This window comes from Anser anser (genome assembly GCF_964211835.1).
Source record: "Anser anser genome assembly, chromosome: 14".
NCBI classification, from domain to species: domain Eukaryota; kingdom Metazoa; phylum Chordata; class Aves; order Anseriformes; family Anatidae; genus Anser; species Anser anser.
Window position 1 is genome coordinate 876020 of NC_139735.1, and position 25438 is coordinate 901457.

A 25438-nucleotide genomic window follows, 5' to 3' on the forward strand; every position below is an offset into this window, starting at 1 on the left:
GTAATCAGAGGACGAGTCCTGTGAGAAGAGGCTGAGGGAATTGGGTGTTTCTGGTCTGGAAGGAGAGGGCTTTGGGGGACCTAGCAGCAGCCTTCCCATAACTGCAAGGAGACCATCAGGAACATGAAGCCAGGCTCTCTGCTGAGTTGCAAAGAGGGAGAAGGAATGATGAGAGCCATCAGCTGGGGAGGAGAGGCTTGGACTGGGTGCAAAGATCAGACTTTGACTATGAGGATAACTAAGCGCTGGCCCTTGAGTCTATGGTGGCTCTCAAGACTTGACTGCCCGAAGCAACCTGGCCAGAGCTCAGCGCTGACCCTGCCTGGAGCAGAAGCCTGGGGTCTTCCCGAAGTCCCCTGCAGCACAAATGATTCTGTAATCCTCATGCCCATGGGAGGAAATTAAAAGATTTCTTCTGACTTCCATCAACCCTGGATCACGTTTGCAGCATATTCTTCCATTTTCTGATGGAAGAATTTCCATGGACGTCCTCTGTGTTCACTTAGATGTGGTGTAGGGCCAGGAGCTTGGCATGAGAGGTTAAAATATGAAATTGAACACTAGTGATAAATTCTTCAAGGTCCAAGGCTGCCCAAGAGTTTTCACATGCAGAATTCTTTATGGAATCAGGGCAAATACAGCTTAATTCTGTGTGGGTTCAAGAGAACAGCACGGCATGTCCCTAAGGCACAATTTCCTCGTGGAGATAGCTCTGTTGGCTTCTGAACTGAAACAAGCTCAGCTCACTTGCTGATTCCAATGTTATTCTTATATTAAAAAAAAAAAAGCTTTAAAGACATGCTATTATATTTTGATAATCATTTAGCTGGTCTTAGATCAGGAACTAAATTCCCAAGGATTCTCATTTGTGCAAATTATGCCCTGATGCTTTGATATGTACTTGCGCGTGACCTGGCATGATACATGATCTGAATGTTTCATCTCTGCATGCAGGCCTCCCTGCGATAACAGATGTCCAAAGAATAGGCTGGCACCACTCAGTAGGTTGTTAGAGACAGAAACATCCCAGAGTAATTTATATTACTTTAAAGAATGCACAATGTAATGTATAGGGGGGAGAGAATAGCTTTTTTTTAAATACAAAATCTCTGCGTAAAATACAAAATCTCTGCATAAAACTGAGGTGAAAAGAGTCAGTGATGTGTGGAACAGAAATAAAAAGAATTTGTTTTGCTCCCCTACTTGCATCTGCTGGCAGTAATTGAATATATCATTCCCAGGAGAAAAGAGAAGCAGCTCACCTGCTAGAATTCAGGCATTAATTGGTGTGAACATTAAGAGTCTCTTGAGAAAATGGTATGTACATCCAGGGTGTTGGTGTGTTTTGTTTTTTTTTGGCTTTTTTGGGCAGAAATGAAGGAAGATTTGCAAATATATAGTGGCTAAAATGGTTGAAATCCTGAAGTCAAATTCTGTGACTCTCATACTACGTTTGCAGTAGACAAAGTGCTGATTTATATTGAAGTATGTGTCCAGAAAGGCACAGAGCAATTTATGATCTGTGCAGCTGATGCTTCTCCAGACTCACCCTCTCCTTTCTTCACTTACAAAAAGGGTGCTGAACAACTGAGGTTCACCATGCAGTCTCTTATGCTGTTTGAATGTTTCCACTTCTGAGTGAAACTTCCCAGTATTTTCATTCTCTGCCAACTAGTCCTAGAAATTTTTCTTTGGTCTGTTCTTTTGATGCAGCTTTTGCTAGCGGAAATCTACAACCTTGCTTTACGGCAGGTGGAGCCTAATAAAACTGAAAACTGTTGATGTTTTTTTTATGGGGTCAGGGCTTTGCATCTGAATGGTGAGCAGCTTGGTCTGGCTTACATGACAACAGAGCACAGGCAGTGCTCATCGCCCTGTACCGTGCTTAGGATATCTACGCAGAGAATCCTGGCATTATATCTGCAAGCAGTGCTTCGGGTGTGGTGTACTGCTGGCTGTGCTGTGCTTTTGGAGGCTGAGGTAATTATGAAGCAACAACAAAGATAAATGATTTCATGAAGCTGGAGTTGTGTTCAAACAGTTCCATTCATACCTTTGTTTACTGTAGCGTCTTATACACGGCTCTGTGGAGCGGTACGCCGTGAGAGTGGTTCCGAGTTGCCTTTTGTGTGATGGGTGATCTGGCGTTGGGTTTTACAGCATTGTCACCACTGCAAATGCCATCTTTAATTTGAATGCTCTGTGGTATGTTCAAGGCTGCTAGGTACCCTGATTGCTCTGCTGTAACCTATTAATATTCTTTATAAACATTTTGTTGATATCCATTTTTTAAGAAATTACAGAAACTACAGGAGTACAATAAAAAGGCCATTATGAAACTTGCAGATAGAGATTGCCAACCCTGAAATATTGTCATTGTGTATTGCAGCCACGCAGTTGTGATTATGTTGATATAATGTAAAAAAAATCTAATCCAGAATACTTGACTGCAATTACTGAGGCAGGAATTTGAGCTGAGGAATTTGTGGTTTTCTTTGCAAAATCCAGTGGTTACTTTAATCAGTTTTTATTTGGCTTATTTGTATTAGGGTAGTTTAGCCAAGTCTTCAAGAGAGCTTCAACCACACAGGCAGTGGCAGTTCCAGAAATACTTGTGTTCAGCTACGCACTGAATTGATTCCCATGTTAACTTTGAAGTGTGAAAACTATAAAGGTATATACCATCCACTTATGATCATATCTATCAGGTGTATTTCAGATTGTGAGCTTTTAAAGATAGTTATTTTTATTTTTCTCCCTACAACAAAAATGCAGATAACTGCAACTTATTATCTAAATTATCACTGTTTTGGAAAGACCAGTGAACTCCCAGAGTCTGATAAGAAAATGAAGCGTTGAGATATCTGTGTGCTTGATTTATCTTGTTAAATGACCTGAGACAGGTACTAACCATTCTGGTACTGTCTTGTTTATTCCTCTCCCAGTCCTGTGTTGCTGTCTCTCAGGAACATAGAAATTCTTGAATGGCACATAAGGATGCTGCCTGTTTGTGCTTTCTTATGAGGGACAAACATTAGAACATGCTCAACTGATTGCATAGGTTTGGAAACTGGGGAGGCTTTTTTGTTTGCTGATTCTAGGTAGCAAAGCAGATATGTCAGGTGACTGGGATAAGATGAGCTTGCAAACAGGGAGGTAATTTTTCCTCTCTTGGGATTGAGGAGCTCAGTCATTAGTGCTCATAATTGCCTGTTGCAGTTCTTCGTTCTGGGCTACTAGCAAAATAGCCTCGTAAATAGTGTCTTCAGATATTATCTGAGCCAACTTCCAAATAAACGACTTATGTGCCCTGGAAGGTGAAGATTTGTGGTGATTTTTTTCTGTACTAAACTGTGTCTGGAACTTTTAGCTTTCAAGACAGTAATTGCAAGAACACTTCTGTGCTAGGTTTGTAGATAACACTTTAACAGCTAAATGAGCTGGTAAGTCTTATAGCAATGCAAGAAATGCACTGCTTTTGGTTTCTATTATAAAGTAGTTTTAAATTGGATTCCCTCTATGCTTCTCTATGAAGTCATAGAAAGTTTAGATTTTTCAATGTGCACATATTGTAATCTAATACAAATGTAAGCTAGGATTTACTCAGCTTTGTTTTAATCTGCAGAAGTTTGGATGCTGCTTGATTATGAATGAGGTTTTTTTTAGCTGAACTTAATTATTTTTTATGAAGTATCTGCATATAATAAGCTACAACTGAAAACATTTTTTTTACTGCATAAAGGCATATAGAACTTCATATTTGAATTAAATTTAGGGCTGGCATGAAACAGTGCAGCTAATTTGATGCCCACCATCTGAGGTATGGAACATTATTTTTACTACGTGGTTTTACAACTTCCTTAATGTTTAGGAATTTTCTTGCAGCTGTTTCATCAGTTTTTAGCAGTGTAATCAATGAAAGAGATAAATTAAGTGCAGAAAAATGTAACATTGATTTTGTGATAGACTTTATTCTTCCAACAGATTATGTCCACTTGTGAAAAGAGCAGGTCGAGAACTTTGTAACAAAATTGATTTCATTGGAAGGTGCCAGTTAACAGAAACTGAAAGGTGTCACAGAAATCTGTCCAATCTGTGAAACTTGGCGTTTTGCCCTGGGGGGAGGCTCTGAGCTCTGGCTGAGAACCACAGCGGCTGCTGGCTGCTGTGCAGCGACAGCTGAGAAAGGTGGGAGGATGCACTTAACTTCATGTGCTGGCTCTGTGGGGCATCCTTCATAAAGGAAATATCAAAAAATTGCTTCCAGCATGATTTTTTTAATTTCCATTTAGTGGGAAATTAATGGTTTTGAACTGAATCCAAATGGAGCCTGGGGTTCCCCAGGGCTCCGTTCTCAGACCAGTCCCCTCTTCAGTGTTTTCATAAGCGACGAAGGACTTGAAGGTTTCATTGATACCAAATTGTGTGGAGTTGTTGACTCGGTAAAGAGTGGTAAGGCCTTGCAGAGATATCTGGACAAACTAGAGAGCTGGGCAATCACCAGCAATATGAAGTTTAACAAGAGCAAGTGCCGGGTCCTGCGCCTGGGAATGGGCAACCCTGGCTGCACGTACAGACTGGGGACGAGACGCTGGAGAGCAGCCCTGTAGAAAGGGATCTGGGGGTTGTGGTTGACAGCAAGATGAATATGAGCCAGCAGTGTGCCCTGGCAGCCAGGAGGGACAACCTTGCCCTGGGGCGCATCAAGCACAGCGTTGGTAGCGGGTCAAGGGTGGGGATTGTCCTGCTCTGCGCTGTGCTGGTGCGGCCTCACCTCGAGCACTGCGTGCAGGTTTGGGCACCACAGTGTGAGAAAGACATGAAGCTGTTAGACAGTGCCCGAAGGAGGACAACTAAAATGGTGAAGGGACTAGAGGAGATGTATGAGGAGTGGCTGAAGTCACTTGGATTGTTCAGCCCGGAGAAGAGGAGGCTGAGGGGAGGCCTCATCGTGGTCTACAAATTCCTCACAAGGGGGAGTGGGGAGGCAGGCACTGATCCCCTCTGTCTCGTGACCAGCGATAGGATGGCTTGAAGCTGTGACGGGAAATTCAGGCTGGATAACGGGAAAAGGCTTTTCACCAACACGGTGGTCAGGCACTGGAACAGGCTCCCCGGGGCAGCGGTCACGGCACTGAGCCTGCCCCAGTGCTCAAGAAGAGTTTGGACAATGCTCTCAGACACACGGTCTGGTTTTTGGGTGGTCTTTTGGGGATCCAGGAGTTGGACTCTGTTCCTTGTGGATCCTTTCCAATTTGGATATTCTATGATTCTATGAATCGGTAGAAAAATGAATCAGGTATTAAAATTTTGCTTAAGGGAGATAACGAGATATGGTTTATTGGTTGTTTATGGCCTAAGTCTATACATGCTGAAGGAAAAGGAGAAAAAGCAGGGTTGCTTTCAAGAGGGCTGGCAATAAACTGCAGTGGCAGCATTGGTTGGAGCTAGGTAAAAAGATCACTTCAGAGAGCTGTGAATACTATGAACCTGGAGTCTGTTGCCTTCATCGGTGCTCAGGGCTGAGTGCCAATGCTTCGGACAGCCAGCGCCGGGTCGGCGGAGCTGCCTGCCCTGCTCAGAGCTCCTGTATGGGGCTTGAGGTGTACTGGGGAGGTTGGAGCTGCCGAGTTATTTCGCTCTGTGTGAGAGGTGGTGCTAACTACAGATGTTAAGACTGTCCTCAGCTGAGGGCTCCTGCTGTTTATTTACTGGTTTTAAAAATGGAAACCCTGAGAGAAAAAGGACTGCTTTCACCAGCTGGAGCACCATGCTCAGTAATAGGATTTTAAAGTCACATGTTAATGATGGGCACCGTGTGCGCCACTGGCTGCTTCCTGTAGTGCCAGCTTCTCGTGTGTGCTGTCAGCACAGATAAGCGAGGATGCAAGAGATTAAATCTCTCTGATGAAGTTGGGGGGCAGGAGCTTTGATGTAAGCAAGTCCATCTGAACGTGCTCTCTTTCTTTCGGAAGTGAATTAGGGGGTATTTTCTGGTCCTCTTTGATCCTTTATAATGCTTAGTCAAATATTAAGTGGACTGTTAACTGGGGAATAGCATAACAAGAAATTTAATCTTCTTTGTCAAACCATTTCTGTAGAGAGCTAAATATTTGTGCACCTTATGATTCCTGCATGTTTTATGAATTATCCCGCACAGAAGTAGGGAGAAAAGCCAGTGTTAGCCCCTAGATACAGAAGTCAGGTCTCTGAATACACTTCCAGTTTGTACAGTCCTTTCAGCATTTCCCCCTCACACCTCATGAAACTGTATATAGGCACAGTAACTACGAGGTGAAACGCTGCAGCAGAGTTGCTGCTCTAGCAAACAGCAGTGGCTGGGGAGCAAAGCCTAGCACCTGACAGAGACTTACTGGTGATATCTTGCAGTGTTCATGTCTGAACCTAATCCAAATCCCAAAGAGATGAGCGGCCCACCTGAGGGAAACACAAGGAGCAGAGGCTGGTGTAGTGTCAGGTTTGACTGCTAACCCCTTGTGTGGGACAAAGGCATTTTCATGGAGATGGCATTTGATGGAGGAATTGGTGCGTTGGGGGTGATCTTCAGAAAACAGGGAGGAAGAAAATATGGCTATGCACCTCTTTCTGAATCTGTGCAGCTTAAACTGAAATTGGAACAAGTTCCGTGGGGCCAATATGTTCTGCAACGATTCAATGGTTTTGTAAAAATCCTTCTTAAAAAAAGTTGAGAAACAGGAACACAGATGACAGGTAAGTTAATCAGGGGAAAACAGAGCTGTGCATCTGTAGCTGTACTGGGTCTGGCACAGTAGCTCACAAAATAATGCTTATGGAGTCTCGCTGTGCATTCTGGAAGACCAGGTTTGTGCATTAACTACACAGTTTCACTTATCGTAGAGCAAGACAGTTTTCAGAGCTGAGATCAGTCGGTTTCACCTGTTTGAGTGCTAGAGCTGGTGCTTATTCCAAACCAATAAACTTGCCTTCAGCTGAATGTTCAGAGCATTGTAAATGTGCATGTCTTCAAAGTGTAAATCTGAAGCATAGACAGTCTTTTCCCTTTTTCTCTTCTACTTTCACTGGAATGAAAACATGAGAATGAGAAAAGGAGAAAAACTAACCCATACTTATGAAGAACAAATAAACCAACAAAAAAGGAATCAACGTTATGATTTAGTTTATTCAAAGTGTTATGCTGGAGTTGTTGGGTTTTTCAAAGGGGAATTCTTGTTTTTATATATTTCTGCAGGATATAGTCTCTGGAGAAGATGACATAGAGCAGGTGTTGTGGGTAGTTTGGAGGGAGAGAGACAGGATGTAGAAAGCTAGAAAACACTGACTAAATCATATGCTCAGGTTATCAATGAAGGCGGAATAGAGGACAGCTTTTCAAGGCAGGGAAGTGAAATGAATGCCGTTTGTCACTTACAGTAGCTGTTAGGTGCTAAAGCAGTAACCAGAAGTAGAGAGGACAGATACTGTTTGGGGGTTATTCTCTCTTCACCCCTCCACATGCACCTCTGCTTTCAGCATCATAAAACAATTCTCAATAGGAGATGCAGAGAAAAGTACAAGTCATCTCACAGCCCCTTTTCCCACAGTTATTTGTTCTCAGCATGGGAGATGCTGTGTTGATTAAAGTGCCAAATGACTCCTGTTCACATTACAATGAAATGTGACCACTGCTCACCATGAACGGGACATTTTTGTCACCTCTTCCCTCTCTTCTCTAATAGCAATATCTATCTGCTGTATGCTAGGTAATGTGAATGTCTATTCATATTTCAGCTACGGTGAGATGACTTGTGCTTGACAGATCTCATTATGTCAGAGATCATCCAGTCTAAAATTTACGTAGGCTTGGATTAAAAGCCATTATGCAGAAGTCTTCCATTCCATGTGGTTTCAGGTAGGCAAAACCCTACTTATGTCTTCTTTTAAATAGAATCTAATACAAAAATTGCAGAAATGTAACAAAATCCAATCAACACAATTGTGGCTGTCAGAAGACAGCAATTTGAAAATCACAACCTGGACTTTTACAAAGCAGATGAATCACAGCTGGCCTGAAAACTGTTTCAATGTTTTTAGACCTTTAAAGCAAAAATTCTTTCTCCTTATGAAACTTCATTATCCTTGAAGTGATACTATACTGTTTTTAAAGCCTGCATTAGTATTTGAATGCTGGCACAGACATTGACACAATGGGTATGCACCTAATGAAAATCTGTAACAGATTCGTGCAGTAACATTTCTTTTCAATCGCTACCTCGCGAGGTTGTTGAGCTCCTGTGTGAAGAGACGTGGTGCCGGAGACCTGCCAAGTACTCCGGGCAGTCTCCAGAGGGTGCATTGGAACAGCAAAGGCAATCTGTGCCCAGCGAGCAATCTATGCATATGTTTGTCCTTGCAAAATTGAAACATATGGTAAACAATGGGTGCCTAATTAGAGCTTCTCAGGGAAACTTTCATTATGTGACTTAGGTATCTGAGTGTGATAATCCAACAAAAAAAAACTATTCTCTATCACCTGCTGCTCCTTCTAACATCACCCAGCTAAAATAACCTTGTGATGAGAAGCTAACCCACCTTATACGTTTTTTTTCCCACTGCTGTCTCCTTCAGACCAGGGCTTGCCTTCTCTGCACACTTTCAAACTGGATTATATCCCCTCATGCCATTATGATTTGCCTCATCATAGAGGTGGTCATTTTTATTTAAAAGGTTTTCTGCTTTTTCTTTTAAAATAAGGCTGGGTCTGCTTGTCACCAAGGAAAGTTTGCTATTTGTTCAAAATCAGACTTTTCACTTGCATTGTGTGCTTTTCTGAAAGAGCTGGAAACTCCTTATGGGAGGAAAACCTAACTCCAATACTGGCTGCCAGCTAGCTTTTGAGTTAGCAACCAATGCTGCCACTGCAATTTATTGCCAGCCCTCTTGAAAACTAAATTTTTTGGGGACTACATATGAGTTCTGCAAAATTATGCTTATCCTAAATACATAATCAGCAACCTAATTCTATGTGTGTTATAATATGGTCATGCTGGATGGGCTTTCATTAACTGTTTGCAGTGTATTTTCTTAATACTTCAAATGACACTCCACCTGTGTGCCAGTCCATCACCAAGGCAGACCAGAAGCAGAATATGTAGAAAATCTGCCTTCTGGGTTCTGTATGTAAACATGCTTTAGACATTTGCAGGGTTATTGTGGAATTCATGGAACCAGGGGGAGAGACTGCAGAAATGAGGTTAGTTTTAACCATGGTGGAAAAAAGACTTGAGACAGGCTTGTAGATCAACTCATCGGGACTGCAAACCCAGGCAAGTGTTCAGGCACAAAAACCGTTCCTCAGGGATGAAACTGAAACGAACTTCAAGGTAAGTAAAGGTTTAGAATAGTTACTTATATTCCTAGGCAATATGAGAGAGAAGCAAGGCTAACACCTGAGGAAGGAGGAGGGTGTCAGCCTACTGAGAAGTGGTAGGGCCGTTTCCCTGCAGGACAGACGGACGGGCAAGCAGCTGTCACAGAGTTTGCTGAAGGGGTTCTGCAGAAAGCAGCTGTTTTACAAAACCGCATGGTACTGACTCTTATTTTTAGTGTCCAGTGTTAAGAGTTGTTATTCTTCAAAGGCATTTTGAAGGAGGACTCACAGGAATGAGCGAGAATCTGGCAGTGGAGTGGCCGTTCCTTGGCTTGCCGTGGGCGAGCAGAGGCCTGTGTCCGTGCTGGCTCCATGAGCCCCGGGGCGGACAGCGGGTGGTGGCCGTGGCGGAGATTTGACTGGTGCATGACTGGTGGATGACGGGCACGCTGTGCTCAGGCCGCCTGTGTGGGACCCAGTTTTGCTGTGAGGGGCTTGCTGTGGTGGCTGCAGGGATGTCGGCAAGCGTGTGCCATGGCGTGGTGCGGGTTGTTTCAAAGTGTGTTGGACAGCAGTGCTCCGACCTCATCTGCAGGTAGCCTGTGATCATCGCTGTCCCAGCTGCACAGGTTTCCCTGGTACAAACGTAGGTGAAGTTATCTCCGATAAACAGCTACGTCTTTAATTCCTATCCAGAAAAGCGTTTCAGGCTCTTTTACTCCACGTGTTGTCATCTATTCCATAAATTTACTGGGATTTCTCTATCCATAGGAGACAGGTATTGCAGTCAGCTGCTCAGAGCAGTAACAGTCTGTATGTGGCCAAGCTTTTCTTGACCTCGGCTGTGTCCAAGTGTCTCGATGTGATGGTGTTTCTGGAACTGATGTCTAATTCTAAGGTCTTTGTTACCTTTGTTTAAATGATAGGCAAATTAAATGACACAAGATTACAGAAGCACGTGAAGAACTTGTGCTGCTGATAGTTAATTGTTCTCCAGTTACTGCCATATTGTAGTCATCTTTATTTTTGTTGGAGTAGTCACATTTCTCTTTCTAGCAAACCAGTAGAACTGCTTAATTATTCCATTGCTGTACAGATAGCAAAGGGATGAAGCTAGCCAGATACCTTGTAGCTTTGGAAATCTGTGCACTAATGAGATTTTCTGCATGGGCAATTTTGGAAAAGTTCCTTTTCTGTACTCAGTTTTACAAGTTAGGCAAAGCCTTCTCTTGATGTTTCACCAGAGAATTGATTAAAAACTCAATTCAAAAGATTCCCAATGAAAGTTTGTAAATATATTGAAATGTAAGCATTTATCAAAGCCATGTCTTCCAGCTCATGAGGTACAGCATATAAATATTAAAAGTCAGAGCCATTTTTTTCTGTGACAGAAGCTCACGGGGGAGTGCTGTGGGAAGGTGGGATCCCTGGCTGCCTGCTGCTGGAGGTGCCAGGGCGATGCTGAAGCCAGCACTGACCTACATGTGGTAACAGTCTGCCTTCCGTTTCTGGTCACTGAATAAACCTTTAGAATCAAAAACTGTAAGACGTCTTCAACAAATACTTTGAAATAATGGGGGAAGGGTCTTTCTAGTGCTGCTTCATTTTTGGCTCCAATTTGCTTGGAGTCTGTGTATTAGCAGAATTAACTGGTAAATGGTGTGAGGGTTGGCCAGAAAAGGGGCAGGAGAGGAAGCATCTGTGCACGAGGCATGTGGGCTGCAGTCTGCCTGCGCAGGGGCATGCTCACATTAAGCACCCGTGTAGTGCTGCATCCTGGTGTGCCTCTTCACCAGGGCTGGGCCCTTCTGAGCAAATACAGTCCACGGCTCCTGTCGGCAGACTTCAGACTCATCTGTTGAAGCAGCACAAGACCTCTTGCAACTTTGTAGGACAGCAAGAATATCTTCAGGTTTTGCTCTTCTTTCATTTTCTTTGCCCATTATTGGCTTTATACTTTGTTTAAACACTTTAGTTTTTTTCCTAACCTAGCATCTAGATTGCTCTTGTGTGATCTTCTGTCTCATGCTCTACTGAATGTTTATTCTAGCTATCACCTCTTCTTAGTATTGTTTCCTTTTTACAGAAGGATTGGGTTCCACATTTTGTCTGAAGTTCTGTACGTCACATTTTCAGTAATTTCCTCCTTTTTTCAAGACCTTTACCTGAGATTTCCAGTAGCTCCTCATGGTGTTTCATTATTCCAGACTTGACACACTGTCTCCTTTGCCTAATTATTCCATGATGGGATTGAAACTTTCATAGGGGGATTAGGGTGGGAGGAATTTATTTTTTTATGGTTTACTTGTTCTTTGGAGAAAATATACTTCTATCTCCAGCACCATCAGATTTTATAAACACTGTTAATGAGTGAAAAAAGAAATGGCATTTGTGCCAACAGTGGGAACAAAATGCTTAATTTTTCCGTTAGTCTGTCAGGTTATCTCATATAAACAACATGATTAAATTTGTCTGCATGCATCATGCTATATAAATAATGATAATTAAAAAACCATGCAAAGCCCAAAGATAACAAGATTATGTTAGAGAAGGGCTAGGAGGGGGAAGGAAATAGTGAAACAAACTGAATTCATCAGTAAAAGTGACAGCCTGGACTGGTAGTGCCACTTTGGGACTGGAAAATGGATGCAGACCAAAAGCAAGTTTCTCCCCAGCATTGCTCTCTGCAGTGCTCTCTGTGAAGTATCATAGAAAAGAATAAAAGCTTGAACAAAGGCTTGAATGTTTAAGTGATGTCTAATCCATGTAGTTCGTGTGCTTCTAGGTCAAAATCAAAATATAGGTTAATGGCTTGCAGTTTATCTGTACGGAAGTAATGGCTTGATATAGGCTGGAATAGTATATTCCATCTTATATAATCCATAATATATATATTATAGATTATATATTATTATATATTATATATTATATAATTATATATATTATATATAATATATATAATTTTCATCTATATAATAGATGAAAGTAATGCATATGTGGACAAATGTTAGTATTTATTTTATTTAATGTTAGTATTTCTTCCTTGTTTCCTTAAGTGACTCGTACTAGCATGGCCTGAGCTTCTGCTGGGAAGTGTGAACTTGCAAACATACAGAATCATCCAGTGCTTGGCATTGCTGCAGATTAGTTGATAGCCTATTGTCTTGGTCTGAAACGTACCTCTGCAGACCCTGAAGAGGTTAGCGGTGTGTTGGCACTTACAGCTAAAAAGCCATCATGGAATGTTAGATGTTTGTATCTGAAATGAAATCTTACTACAAAGGAGTCCTTGTTCAAAATATTTCTGATACCAGTTCTAGCCTCATGTGCCTGGTTAGCATGTCATGGGCTTTTTGGGAATACAAACAATAACAAATGGAAGATGGGTACTGACCTTCATCCTGCCCAAGGTTACCTGCTCTGAAGCATCATCTGACTGAGATTTTCAGGCTTTTTCATAGTGCATAGTTGTACTCTTCAGGCAATACTTACCCAACAGGCAACATGTTGGCAAGTTACCCTCACCAGTGTCACGGAGGGGTCTGTAAAGTACATTCCCCCTTCATACAACTCTGTACAATAAATGAGGATGAATATTTATGGGATAAGGAAGTCTGGAATGTCAGCTCGATCCATCAGATTAATTAACTTTCCCCTTATAGATTGGGTTTACTCTGTAATGTTTGAAGAAACTTCACTTGCAAAACACTCACAGAAGGCGAATGCTGAGGCTGCATTTACCACAATTTCTAGTTACTGACTCTGAGATTTACACACAGAGGAAAAGCACACCATGGAATTGCTTGCACTGATTTTCAATTAGGGAAGACAAATCTTGCCTTGTGAGTGATTAGAAAAAAAAATAAAATAAGCAACACGATGAATTTTGAGTATGTTTGATCAGGGAAGTAAAGTAGAAATGATTTGCTTCTACATTAGCTGATAAGAAATTGATTGGAATTTGTCACCTGTTGTAAGTTAGGGCGTTGTTCCCTGAGCCTCTGTTCAGTGGAAGATGCAGCAGATCCAGGGCTGCTCATCCTGAAATTCAGGGAGTCCTCATTTGGGGAAGCAGTTTTAAAGAAGTGGAAGACTAAACAAGCAGGCTTAAATTTCAACACGTGACTAAGTGCTTTTGTGAGCTAGTGCCTCAAATGCTAGCTTTTAGGCAAAATAAGTGGTAACTTAATTTCATGTCTTGAACCTTTAAATGAGATTGCAGAAGGTGGTCTGCGGTTATGAGACTCCTGCATGGACCAAAGATCTGGGCTGCTGTTGAAGACTTTCCATAAGATGCCCCATATAAAGCCTGAGCATCTCGGATAATATCAGTGACTTACTCACCTGGAGTGGCTCCTTGATTTCTGGTGAACCATGCCCTGCGTGTCCTTTCTGCAGGGCCAGCCCAGGCCCCATCAGAAGTGCGCTGCCCGACCAGTGAAGTGCTTAATGCACAGGGTCACCGCGTTAGCTGCTGAGGGCCCACAGCCAGTGCCACTCCTGCTGGCAGCTGCTTGCAGTGCCGTCACCTCGGCCCAAACCATGTTCTGAGGATGCAGCCTGAGCCCTGTGGGATGAGCCCCATGCTTTCAACCCCTGGCACGGCCGGCACTGCTCAGGCACCAGCCTGGAGCTGGGAGAGCAGCAGCAGCTCTGGGGGCCTCAATGGGGGGCTCCTGGCCGCCATGCGGAGTGGTCCCTGGGTGCTGGTAGTGCTGCCAAGCATGTGCACAAATTGGAAATAAATTGGAAATTCACAGAATGAAGTAATTCACAGACTACACTAAATTACAGAGAGGGGCAGTGCTTTGGCACACACAGGCGAGCAGCTGGTGGATGAGTTCAGCAGAACGGCCTCAATTTTGGATTTCAAGATAAAGCTGCTGCCTGGCATGGAGCTCGGAGGTGGGCTTTTTCACCTCCGCTCCGTTTGCTGATGTCTCCAGCATGCAGAAATGATCATGAGCTCCAAGCTCATCTGAAAGAAACAGCATTAAATAAAAAGGAAAAAGAGGAGTGTATGAAATTATGGAAATGCACCATTGAAGCATTATGGAAATTGGTGGATATTTGCAATACTATCATTTACTTAATGTTGTGTTGTTCTGATAATAGCTGTATTTCCATTACGGAAAACCAAAAAAGAAGCATAACTTGATGTTGCTTTATCCTTATCTGCTCCCATGAGACCACCTAGATTGTCAGGAAGCTTAATATGCAAATCTAAATGTATATGATTTAAGGGCACAGCGGACCACGAGAAATCCACGAGAGCCATTTGAACTGCAGTGACACCATCTGTGATTGCTCAGTGCTTTTGCCTGTGGAATAGGAATAAGGCTGTCCCCAGACTGCAGAACATTACTTAGTCTGCATCAAGGGGAGCTACAATTTTAAACATTTACCATGTACCTGCCTTGCAATGGCACTCATGTTCACTCCTAGAGTGTCTGCAAGGTGAGCAGGAAGGAAAGGGTTTTCCTAGAGGTGTGCGGTGCTGGCAGAGACCCCAGCTCCTGACTCACAATGCTCGTCTTCCCCACTTCGTGCTACTTGGCATCCTCTATCGCATAATCACGCAAACTAAAACTAGCTCTCCAAAGGTTTGTCTGGCCATTCCCCCAGTTTTAAGCTAACGTTACTGAAAAGTGAAGGAAGGGAAGACCACAAGTGGGTTTGCTGAGTGTATTGCTGTCAGATGATTTCTGGTTTTGTGCACTTTGATTCATAGGTTGGTAGGTAGCTTGGCAAATCTCCACAACAAGCTCATGTGTACCATAAAATTTTGAATTATCTTGTTTAGAAGAGGTTCATTAGGAAGATTAATGAGGTGTTATTTTTCTCTCACTCAATGTCCTGATACAGAGGGGGCACAAGGAATTTTTCCAGCTGTGCACAGCAGTAATTGGCCCTCTCTGGGGTCCCAGCATCACTGTGTTGTGATCAGTTAAACTGCTCAGTCTTTGGAAGTGTTATTTGTCAGCTTAATTAACCTTAAAGGAAGCACTTGCTTCAAAATAGGACAACAGTTTTGTTCTTCCCCAAGAAGGAAATGAAGATACTAGTTAAAGTTACCACTGGTAAAGGAGCTCTTAAGGTGAGTTTTAAATGAACCTCTGTGGAGCACAAAAGATCCTCTACGCATCCTGCCCCTCAGGTTCCCTGCTCATTTGTACCCCTCTCTCCTGGGGCCTGCCAGCTTCATCAGGGTCAGATTAGTGCAATTATAAGGTTCTGCAGTGTGTCAAATACTGCCACGCAGCACGGGAAGTCCAATGTCTTCATCAAGAAGATGGGGTAGGCTATGAAATAGCCCTGCTGTCCAGCTCTCATTCAGCTGAGATATTTGTTTCTTTGGTTTATAGCAGAAGCATTTTAGAATGTTTTATTGCACTACTCTTTTAGGGTAAAAAGGTCAGAACAAATCTTAAAAAAAAAAAGCCACAATCATAACTGTAGGTGAATCTGCCATTGAGTTTGCCACAGATTGATATGATTACAAAAATGGCTTCAAGCCAAGCTAAAACTAGCCAGTGAGGTTTTAGCTTCCACAAATGTTAATTCTGTGGAAGAGCTAGAAGCTGATGAGCATCAGCAACCAGTTCTGTAGCCCTGTTCCCAACCCGAGGGCTTAGGTAGGTGCTGGGCAGATGTGCAGAGGCAAGAAGAAGAATTTCTAACCCCAGGGGACACAGCAAGATCCTCAAGGTGTGATGAGTAAAAAAAAAAAAAAAAAACTGCTTCAGGTTGGTAACTGGAATATTTTCTGTGGGACTGTGAACAGAGAAAAGCAGCACTAGGTCTTAGTGAATTATCAGCGTTTTGGTGGCTCTTTAGTCCTGCTTCATGTCATCATAGCAGAAAGACAGGAAGATAATGACAGTCTTTTATGAGCACCCACCGTTACCACTGCTGGGGGTGCAAAATCTGATCACCAGCGGGACACTCGCTGTGTGCACTCAGCCTGTGAGCATTGCAGGAAACGGAGGTCCCCCTTGGGGTGAGGGCTCTTCATGCATGCAAACAGATTTCCCTCTCTGGGCAGGGATGACAAAAGCTCTGGGCCACTTGTTCGAGATTGCTGTAGAGAGGAAGAAAAAGTAGCGACAAGAATGATAGCAATAGGGGACGTGAGCTGGGATTTCCTCTCAAAGGTAGCCATTCTGTAAAACATAGTTTTGTGTGTTTGCAAAAGTCATTTACAAAAGTCATTTAAATCCTTTCTTTTTGTCTTCATCATGCCCCCCTCTCCCCTTTAAAAAAAAAAAAAAGGAAAAAAGAAAAAAGGCGGTGTTGGAGGGAGAAGGGGTAACTACGTGCTGGCTCAGCAAGGCTGCCTTCCAAACGTGAGTGGCCAGCAGGAGGGAGGCAGCTGCCCGCGTGTCGGTGCCCTGCCCGGGGGGAGCACTGCTTGCTCGGGGCTGGGGCTGGGAGCGCGGTCCTGCAGCCAGGGCTGCCAGCTGGGGCTCGTGCAGCAGGGGCCAGGATTCGGGAACAGCACAGAACAGAAAAAGCCCCAACAACCCGAGAGTGACGGGTCTGTGGTTCCGCTGAAAGGTCTGCTGCCCGCTTACGGGTGGCTGCAGCGGAGCCCGGGTGTCTGGCGGCGGTGGCGGGGTCTGGAGACCTCCTGCTCTACCCGTAGGTGGCTACGGAGGACAGATTAATTGCAGTTTCAGGCTGTTCTCGTTATCGCTGTGCTATTAATTACGTTAATGATGCATTCATTTAGATTGAAAATATGATACTAGTAAAGTTTAATTAAAAAAATCAATAACTCATTAGCACATTATTGCTACACCTATATGCGTCACCAGATTAATCTCCTGTGCTGGAGGAGTGATCACGCTTCAGTTCTGCATCGATACGTCTTTGTGTTGGAAGTGATTTGTTGGTAGGATAATTGCAAAAGGGGAGTTATTTAGTCACCGCTTTTCTTTAGACAGCAGGCTACGGACCGAGAGTCAGATCAATTCTTCTCTTCGGTCTAGGCAGAGCTGGTCGTAGCCCCGGGTAATATTTATCTTTTCTATTTTTGCTCGTAGAGAAAATACAGCATTGGGGTTGGCATGGCTAGTTGGAATTTTGTCTTCTCACAGCATGTGGGAAGGAATAAGACACTGAACTGTTAATTAGCGGCCACAGTTCTGGCGCACAGCCCGGAGCGTTACGGGTAAAGCTGCCTGCCTTGGTGCTGGGGCTGGGCGGCACGGCCAGCTGCCGGCCCCCGCTCGCCCCGCCACAGCCCGGCCTGGTGGTGCACTGGTGGCGTGGCTGGAGGCTTAACACCACTTGGGTTTGCGTATGGGCGTGTATGTGCACGCATATATGCCTGAGCAGAGCAATGTTTTGTATTTCTTAGTGGGACAGATGGGAGAAGGAGCAGCAGTGAACCACTGGAAACTATCCAAATGTTTAAATGAAAAGTGAACTGAAGAAAGAACATTTCTGAAAATGTCTTTGCTCCTTAGTGGATAAAATACGCTCATTACTGTTGTGTTCGCATGCATCAGCTAGTATAGTCTTTAATTAAATTATCCCTGACTGATGTAGTGTCATAGTTTCTCAGACAGCAGCTGAAGCTCGTGCTGCAGCACAGAAATCTCGACAAGCGATGGAGACCATGACTATGCCCAGCAGACCGGTAGATCAGTCCCTGCCTGACCAGCAGCACTGGGCACAGGTGTTCCCACTGCCATAGCAGAAAACTGGTTTTCAAATGCTGCAAAGAGCATGCTGCAGAGCATCTCTGACCTAGGCCCATGCCGCAGCTTCCTGTGCTGAGGGCGGGATGGGGTGCCCAGGCCAGGAGCCTACAAGAAGGCAGCTGCCTTTTGGGGCTGTGAGCTCCTCCCCTTCAGAGACCGCAGTATGGGCTGCAATCTCTTGCCAAATGCTGTGATGAATTTATTTTTGAGTTTCCATTAGCTACAGCGCAGAGTAGCTGCACACCTGGTCTCGTGCTGCTTTCTGGGCACCGAGGGCACTCGTGGGCTCGCTGGCCCTGACACCAGGGCCGGGGGTCCCTGCGGGCAGCAGTGCCACGGGGCTCCCGTCTGTGCGTGGTGGGGAGCGGAGCGGTCACCTTGGTGGGGACCACACGCCTGCGGGCACCTCTTCCATGCCTTCCCATGAAATGTCACCTGTGATGCACGAGCAGTCAGCAATTAATACTAACGCCGGAACGGTTCTTGGTCCGTGGAACCCAGGGGCTGAGGCAGAACCGGGACCCAGCTGGTGCTGGGGGGCTGGCATCGCTGTGCATCTTCTGGAGAGTGCTGGGGCCTTCCCTGTCCATCACTGCTGGCTGCCACGAGGTCAGAAAACGTTTGTATGAAATTGTAGATGATGTTATCTTAACCCATATGTCGTGTTTCTTTTTTCCCTACTGGTATCTGAGGATGTTTGTGCATTAGTACATACTGCTTCTGGATGTGCCCTATTGCCAGGCTTCAAATCCCACACCAAGTTTCTGGAGCTATAACGGTGCTAACAATGCTAACAGTGACTCGTTATTAATAATTCTGCTTAGCCAATGTGCATTGCTTTTCATTTTCCTTGTGCTGTACGTACATTAACTAATAAATCTCCACAATATCCCAGTGAGAGTGGTAAGTGCTGTTATTTTTGTTTCATGGACAGCAAAATGAGATACAGAGAGGTTAATAGCAAGTCTAATTGGACAATAATTACCCACTTACCACACTGGAAATTAAGAAATAATCCTCCCATTGTCATTACATCAGCAGAACAAGGAGAGAGCAGTACTCACATCCTTCTTATCCCACTGTTTAGCCAAACAGTTCACATGCAGAGGGAACGCAAGAGTAGACAAATTGTTCTTTTTTGTTTAACATTTATTTTCCATCATTGAGTAACTTCAGGGTAGAAGACAATTATACAGTTTCCCCTGAAATATATTAGATCTAAGTAAAAGTCAAGCCCTATTTGCAAAATGTATGTTTTGGAAAAGAAATGGAGGAAACATGATTTAATTAGTGCTGTGGAGTATTGTCACTCCATTTTTTCTGAAGAGGGGAAAAAGTGTAGCAAAAACCTCTGACCTGGGGAAGGGAAGGGGAAAGCCCGGCTCCTCCTGTGACCGTGCGGTAGGTGTGCTCGATGCTGTCCTTGCAGGGGCTGTCCTCATCCTCCACCCCAGGTGGGTGTGCAGCAGGGGTGTCGTGCTGATGGTGGCATCGTGTTGTCACCCTAATTCCTCAGACGGGCAGCAGTAACAGCCACAGCCGGTGCAGGACACGAACATCGCGGTGAGGATCACCCGGCCCACCCCAGGGAAGGGGCTGCTGGGCTGGGCGTTACGGCAGCATCTCACCGCAGTGCACCCTTAGCACCCGTGCAGAGCTCTGCTGGGGGTGCCAGAGGGACCAGGAGATAAATGCAGTCCCAGACACCACCCTTCTGATGTATTTATTTATCCCCTAGATAAATTGAGGGGGGGGAAAGACTTCTGCATTAATGAAATTGATTTTCCTATTTGTTAATGTCAGAACTTAGAGATTTCCTTTCATATCAAATTTCTTCAGACATCACTACCAAGGAATAGACCCACAGCTTCCTTAAAAGACAGGAAAAGTCCCCGATGTCAGCGCTAGCATTTGGGGGTGGGGGGGGGTGGGGGAAGAAAAGGCAGATTGAGTGAAGGCCCTAACTCCAGGAGCAGCCTTGCTTTCCTTCAGAAGTGGTGATGTTGCTTAAACGTTCTGTCCTGCAGGAACTGGGGCGACGGGCTGGAGGGCTGAGGGTTTGCTGTGGGGCGAAGGGCTGGCGGTTTGCCTTTCTGCCATGCACGGGAGCTCTGCAAGAGACTGACGGGGCTTCGGGGAAGTGGTTTTGGTCTTGCCTCGGTGCAGAGCCACCCTGCTTTAAAAGGTTGGGGTCTGACAGCAGGCAGACCGTCCGACCCGGTGCATCTCCCTCTGCATCTGTCAACATCAGGAAAACGGTGTGATCTGCAACTGATCTTTATCTTCCCTCGTTTAAAGGAAAGACACTCAAGCCGTTGTTATAGCCTTCAAGCAAGCTTACAGCTGATGCTTTGTGCATTTTAGTTGCATCAAGACACAAAATAACTGCTCCGAGTCCAAAGGCCCTGAGTTAGGGCTCAGCAAGTAATTGCCAGGTGATAAACTCTCGGTCCTGTGCACTGCTGGAATTATAAATTCCCAAGGTTTTGTTTGCACTGAGTATTTCCTGTAGAAGTAATCTTTAAGATTTTTGTAGCAGTGAACTTTATCAATAGGACGGCGATATAATACTTCAAGCTGTGTGTGAGCAGCTCAGGGTGTTATTTTGGTTTTGTTTCTTAACTCTGTGTTCAGGCAGCAGGTTTAGGTAGCCCAGCTTTGAGTGCTTAGCGCGTGCCTGCCTTCTTGGAAAGTGCACCGCTGCCCTGCTCGGCGCTTCTGCAAGCTCCGTGTCCCTGTCAGGGACAGAAACCCGGCAGCAGGCAGGCGCCGGCCCCTGGGCAGAACGGCTGGGGTGCGTGAGGGGTCTGGCAGCCGGGTGGCACGGCCACAGGGAGCGGGCAGGGGGCTCCTGCCCTGGTTGGAGGCTTTAAAGAGGAGCCAGCGCTGTCCCACAGCTGCCTTGTGGCTTCGTTTCATGCATGTGGCTGCTGCACCGAGGTGGTTTGTGAGGAGCCACAGTGCTTGACCCGTGGCTGGATAATCTGCTCGTCACCAGGAGATGTCTGGCAGACGTCTTGAAAAATTGTGAAATTGCAACTTTGGCTTGGTATCTACTCCTGTGATTTTGGATTATGCACAGTGCCGGTTTCCCTTGTAAATCAGACGCCAGCAGTGCTCTCACAGGAAAGAACAAGTGCATGTCACAGGAAGAGAGCCCTGGGAAGGGCCCAGCTCCGCCTGCCGCAGGGCTCCCGGTTTCAGGGCGCTGCTGTAATGCGCATGCTATGTGTAATGGGAAAAACACCCCCTGAGACAAGGATGATCGGAAAGGTATTTGACATACTATATGTAACTGTGCTTTTCATCATTCTCACTCGTGCTGTATTTTAACTTCTGTTTCCCCTTCTGCCCCCATTAGAGTGCCTGCCATCAGCCCCTTTAATGGAAGGTTTATGAATGTAAAATCCACCATGTGCAGTTGTCATTGGTCCATTGCGAAAAGTCATAAATCATGATTTTTTGCAAAAAGCCCCTCGCTGACCTCTGATTTAATATCCTGGGTGTTGGGGAGGTCAGGTGAGTTTTCCACAAAGAGGAGTGCTCTGCAAAGGTCAGCACCAGGTCGAGGGGTGCGGGTCCACCTTCTGCAGCGCCGCTCGGTTTAGAAATCCCTTTCGGTGCCTATATCCATGTGGGCCTTGGCACATATCCTCACATTTGCACTGTACGTAAGGAGATTGCACTGTGCTCTGCCCAGCTGCCAGGTGTGCCCCGCTTATCTCCGAATTGCCGCACCGCTGTGGGTGCTCACGCAGCAGCCTGCTGCGCGCGAACGGGGCCGCACGGTGCCCTGTACAAACCCGAGGGACCGTGCTCCTCTGAAGGAAGGTTTTCTTTTCTGTGATTTACTGTACTCTACGCACTTTGAGCTGAAGGAGAAGCTACATCTCAGTAGTTTCAGTGGGTATAAAAATAATAAATGCTCAATGAAAATATATGATAGACTTGTTTTGGAAATGGATTAGCTGACGGCCAAAGACCTGATACAGCAGGCAGTGTTGCTAAGGTTGTACTTTATTAGGCACTTCCTCATTGTGGACAGTTAGGGCATTAATTCTAAATGCAGACTTGTTTCTTAAACCACCTGTCTGTTTCATAATTGCTTTCTGCTTTAGATGCAGAAATTTCACTGTGATTCCATATTAAATTGATTCACAGTCCGTTTACTGCACGCTTCCATATGTCAGTGTGTGTATATGCAATAGATGCGAGTCTGCCAGTTAAATGCTAATGTTTAACCAATAACTAGAACGCTATACATAACATGGTTAATTATCTGAGATTTGAACAATGAGATTGAACATAAATTGAACTTAATTATTTTATTCATTCTGACCATTCACAGAAAAAATTTGGACAAATCATAATAGTTTAGACAATTGTATGTACACAAATATAAAAGCATACCTATCCTATGGTTAATTTCCAGTGGTAACGCTATGTTAATTCATTTTTTCTTAACGTTTAACCTTTCCTCTCCAAAGTAAGTAAGGCTATTATACTAATGACAATCACTATATTAATTTAGCGTTTTGAATATTAGTTCCCTAGTGACCTGATTCAAAACAAATTTTTCTTCCAAATCAGCATTCCTGAAGGTGTTTTGATACACAGTGGAACTCAACTTTCGGTGTTACAAATGAAAACAAACTGTAAGATATATTGGAAGAAATACTACATTACATTCTGATTTCATGTGATGAACTGTAACGGTTGCATACAAGTAGAGGTAAATGTCTGCCTGTGCAATTTAGCTACAATTCTCATACAGCTTCTACAGAAAAGTAGGATTTGGGTTCTACAGTCACTAAAGCACCAGGATAATGTTATTTAAGTAGCTAGTCCTCCTTGTGTAGGTGTTTCAGGATCACTACTACATAGTTTAATGCAGAATGAAATTTCTTATATGTAATGGCATTTTCCTGATTTTATCAAAAATCTATATTGTACAATGTAAAATCATCATTTTTATCCTGAGGTGAATTGTGTAGCACTAATGTAGTTTTTGATTAAATTATTTAATGATCAATAAATCTACAAAAATCTGTTATTTGCAATTATTCTATAAAATTGATCAGTAGGTATACCAACTGCAAGCTCAGAGAGGAGATCGGCCTATTGATGCATCATATTTTGATGGGAATGCTCCTCCAGATAAAAAAATGATGACAAAAATAGATTTTCTGTCATGGGTGGTTTCATCCTTTTTTTTTAATGCACTCCAAAGATTTCCATAAGGCATCATCTGCTCTTTAAATGCATATTATAGAACATCAGTGAAGCTCCCTGAAAGTCAATATCTTTTGTCGATGAATAAAATATTAAAACTAATGATCTGACCTGTTTTGTATTTAGCTATTGATTCTGCCTCTCTCTCTGGCTTTGTTTTCCTGCGCCCCCCCAAAAGCAGGGATTTGGGTCTGTTCCCTTGCAGGGAAGCTGCAGCCCCATTGCTCACGCTCTGGGGTTGTGTGCCCACCGCTGGGGGCCCGGGGCTGCTCCGGGGGGGGGCACCGGGGGCTCTGCCCGGGCAGGGCAGCGGCTGCACCCCCCCCTGCTGCAGTCGGAGGGCTTCAGGGAGGTGGTTGCTCCCATTCTGATGAGTGAATTAAATTACTCTTAAGTTGGCTTATGTGAATCGATCTGTGCAGCGTGGTGCTGGAAAGGCAGGGGCATCCACTTATTTTATTTACAGTGATGCTGCCTGCAGTGGGAAAAGGGTATTTTTATTGTATAGATTTTAATTAAGGCTGAAAATAGCCTCTCAATTTTATAGCTAAAATTGGATGGAAAATTCATTTCTGCGTGAGTCTGAGCTGCCTGTTTCAGTAATTTGGTTGATTAGAAGTTGAATTGGAGATTGAGGACACCAGTTTACACAAACAGTATTTTAAGTATTTTTATGGCACTAAATAAGTGCCATTGTGAGTAAATTGTGGTAAGTGGCTACAGGGGAGCGAAAGGACGAGAAATGGTGCTGTACCTTCAGTCCTGCTTTCTGAAGGCCGAACTGTGCATTTCAGCACTAAATGGCAGAACCTGGTGCGCTGTGTGAAATGTTCCTGAATTGCAATCAGCGCTGCTCGGGGTGCCCCCCTCCCTCTGGGAGCACGCTGCTACCCCCCCGTTGTGCTCGGTGCCGCAGGAGGCGGTCAGCAGCGAAGGGGGGCAAGGGAAGCCCACAGGTGGCACAGGACGCTTGGAAGAGCACCTCAACGGGCTGGGAAGCGCGGCTCCTGCCCTCGGTCACTGCTGCCACCCCAGGGCATGAGCGGAGGGCAGGGATGTCTCACGGAGGTGCGCTCTGTGCCCCAGGGGGGGTGCGTGCACCTTCTGAGGGTGCTGTAGGAAGAGCAGAGTTGTCAGCACCCAGCGGGGCTGCGCCTCCCTGACACGTGCTGAAATACTTCCCGTGCTTGCCAATCCTTCCTAGAGTGCTGGTGGGGGTTCAAGCCTGTCTCTGACCTACTGACTGCTTTTTTGTCTCCTGCCAGCCCCTGGGAAGGTGACTGGGGTAAATCTGGAGAACCCGAAGCATGGCTGACTTACCTGGGAGGGGTCTCGGGGGACTTACAGGGAAGAGGGTCGGGATGGAGGCAGAGCAGGGCGGTGTTTCAAGCTGTGCAGTTGCGCGAGTCCTGCAGAACAGAGTGATCTTGCAAGTTTCATTTCATCTGCTTGTGTGAAAAAAACCAGCATTTATTGCGTAGTTTCTGTGTTCCAGTTGCAGAATTTAAAATTTTAGATCACTTACAATAGGACAATGGAAGGAAGTGCTAACCAGTGACAGTAGGCAGCATTTTGTCTTTTCTGCCAAGAATCTAACGTGCAGGAAGCAGGTGCCACAGCAGCGGCGGTGCAGAGATGATGGAGTTGCAGCTGGCAAAGCACAAGGTTTCTCAGAAGAAGAAAAGAATTGCAAGCATCCCAAATGCCACTGGGGAAAGCTGGAAAAGCACCATTTTCTTTCAGATCAAGACAATTTTACTCACGTTTTTCAAATAACTCACATGTTAGGTTTTTGTTCATCCTTGTTTCTCTCAGTAAGGACAAGTTGCCATCCAGCACTATCTGCTCTGGCGCAGGGAGCATTATCTTGCTTTGCAGCCTGTACTGCATTTTCCTAGAGCAGATAAATTAAAGAGGGTTAGTGACTCTGTTATTTACATATGTAATGTTTTTGTTTCCACTACACATTCTTTGTCACAAGGTCTAACCAGCTAGGTAATTGCAGATGATGGCTCTTGGCTGTTGTCAGTGTCCAGAGCCATAACCGACTGCTGGGAAGTACAAGAAATAATGAAATGGTCAGTAATTCAACCCCAAACATTTCCTCATAGATAAGTCCCGAAGTATAATGCATCTGGAAAAACCACAC

The 25438-nt window shown here is 44.7% G+C and overlaps 1 long non-coding RNA gene across 1 annotated transcript in view; it reads left to right on the forward strand.

The window, feature by feature from the left end:
* Nucleotides 1-25438, forward strand: part of LOC310881705 — a 63773-nt gene that overhangs the window by 21762 nt on the left and 16573 nt on the right. The window lies entirely within an intron of this gene.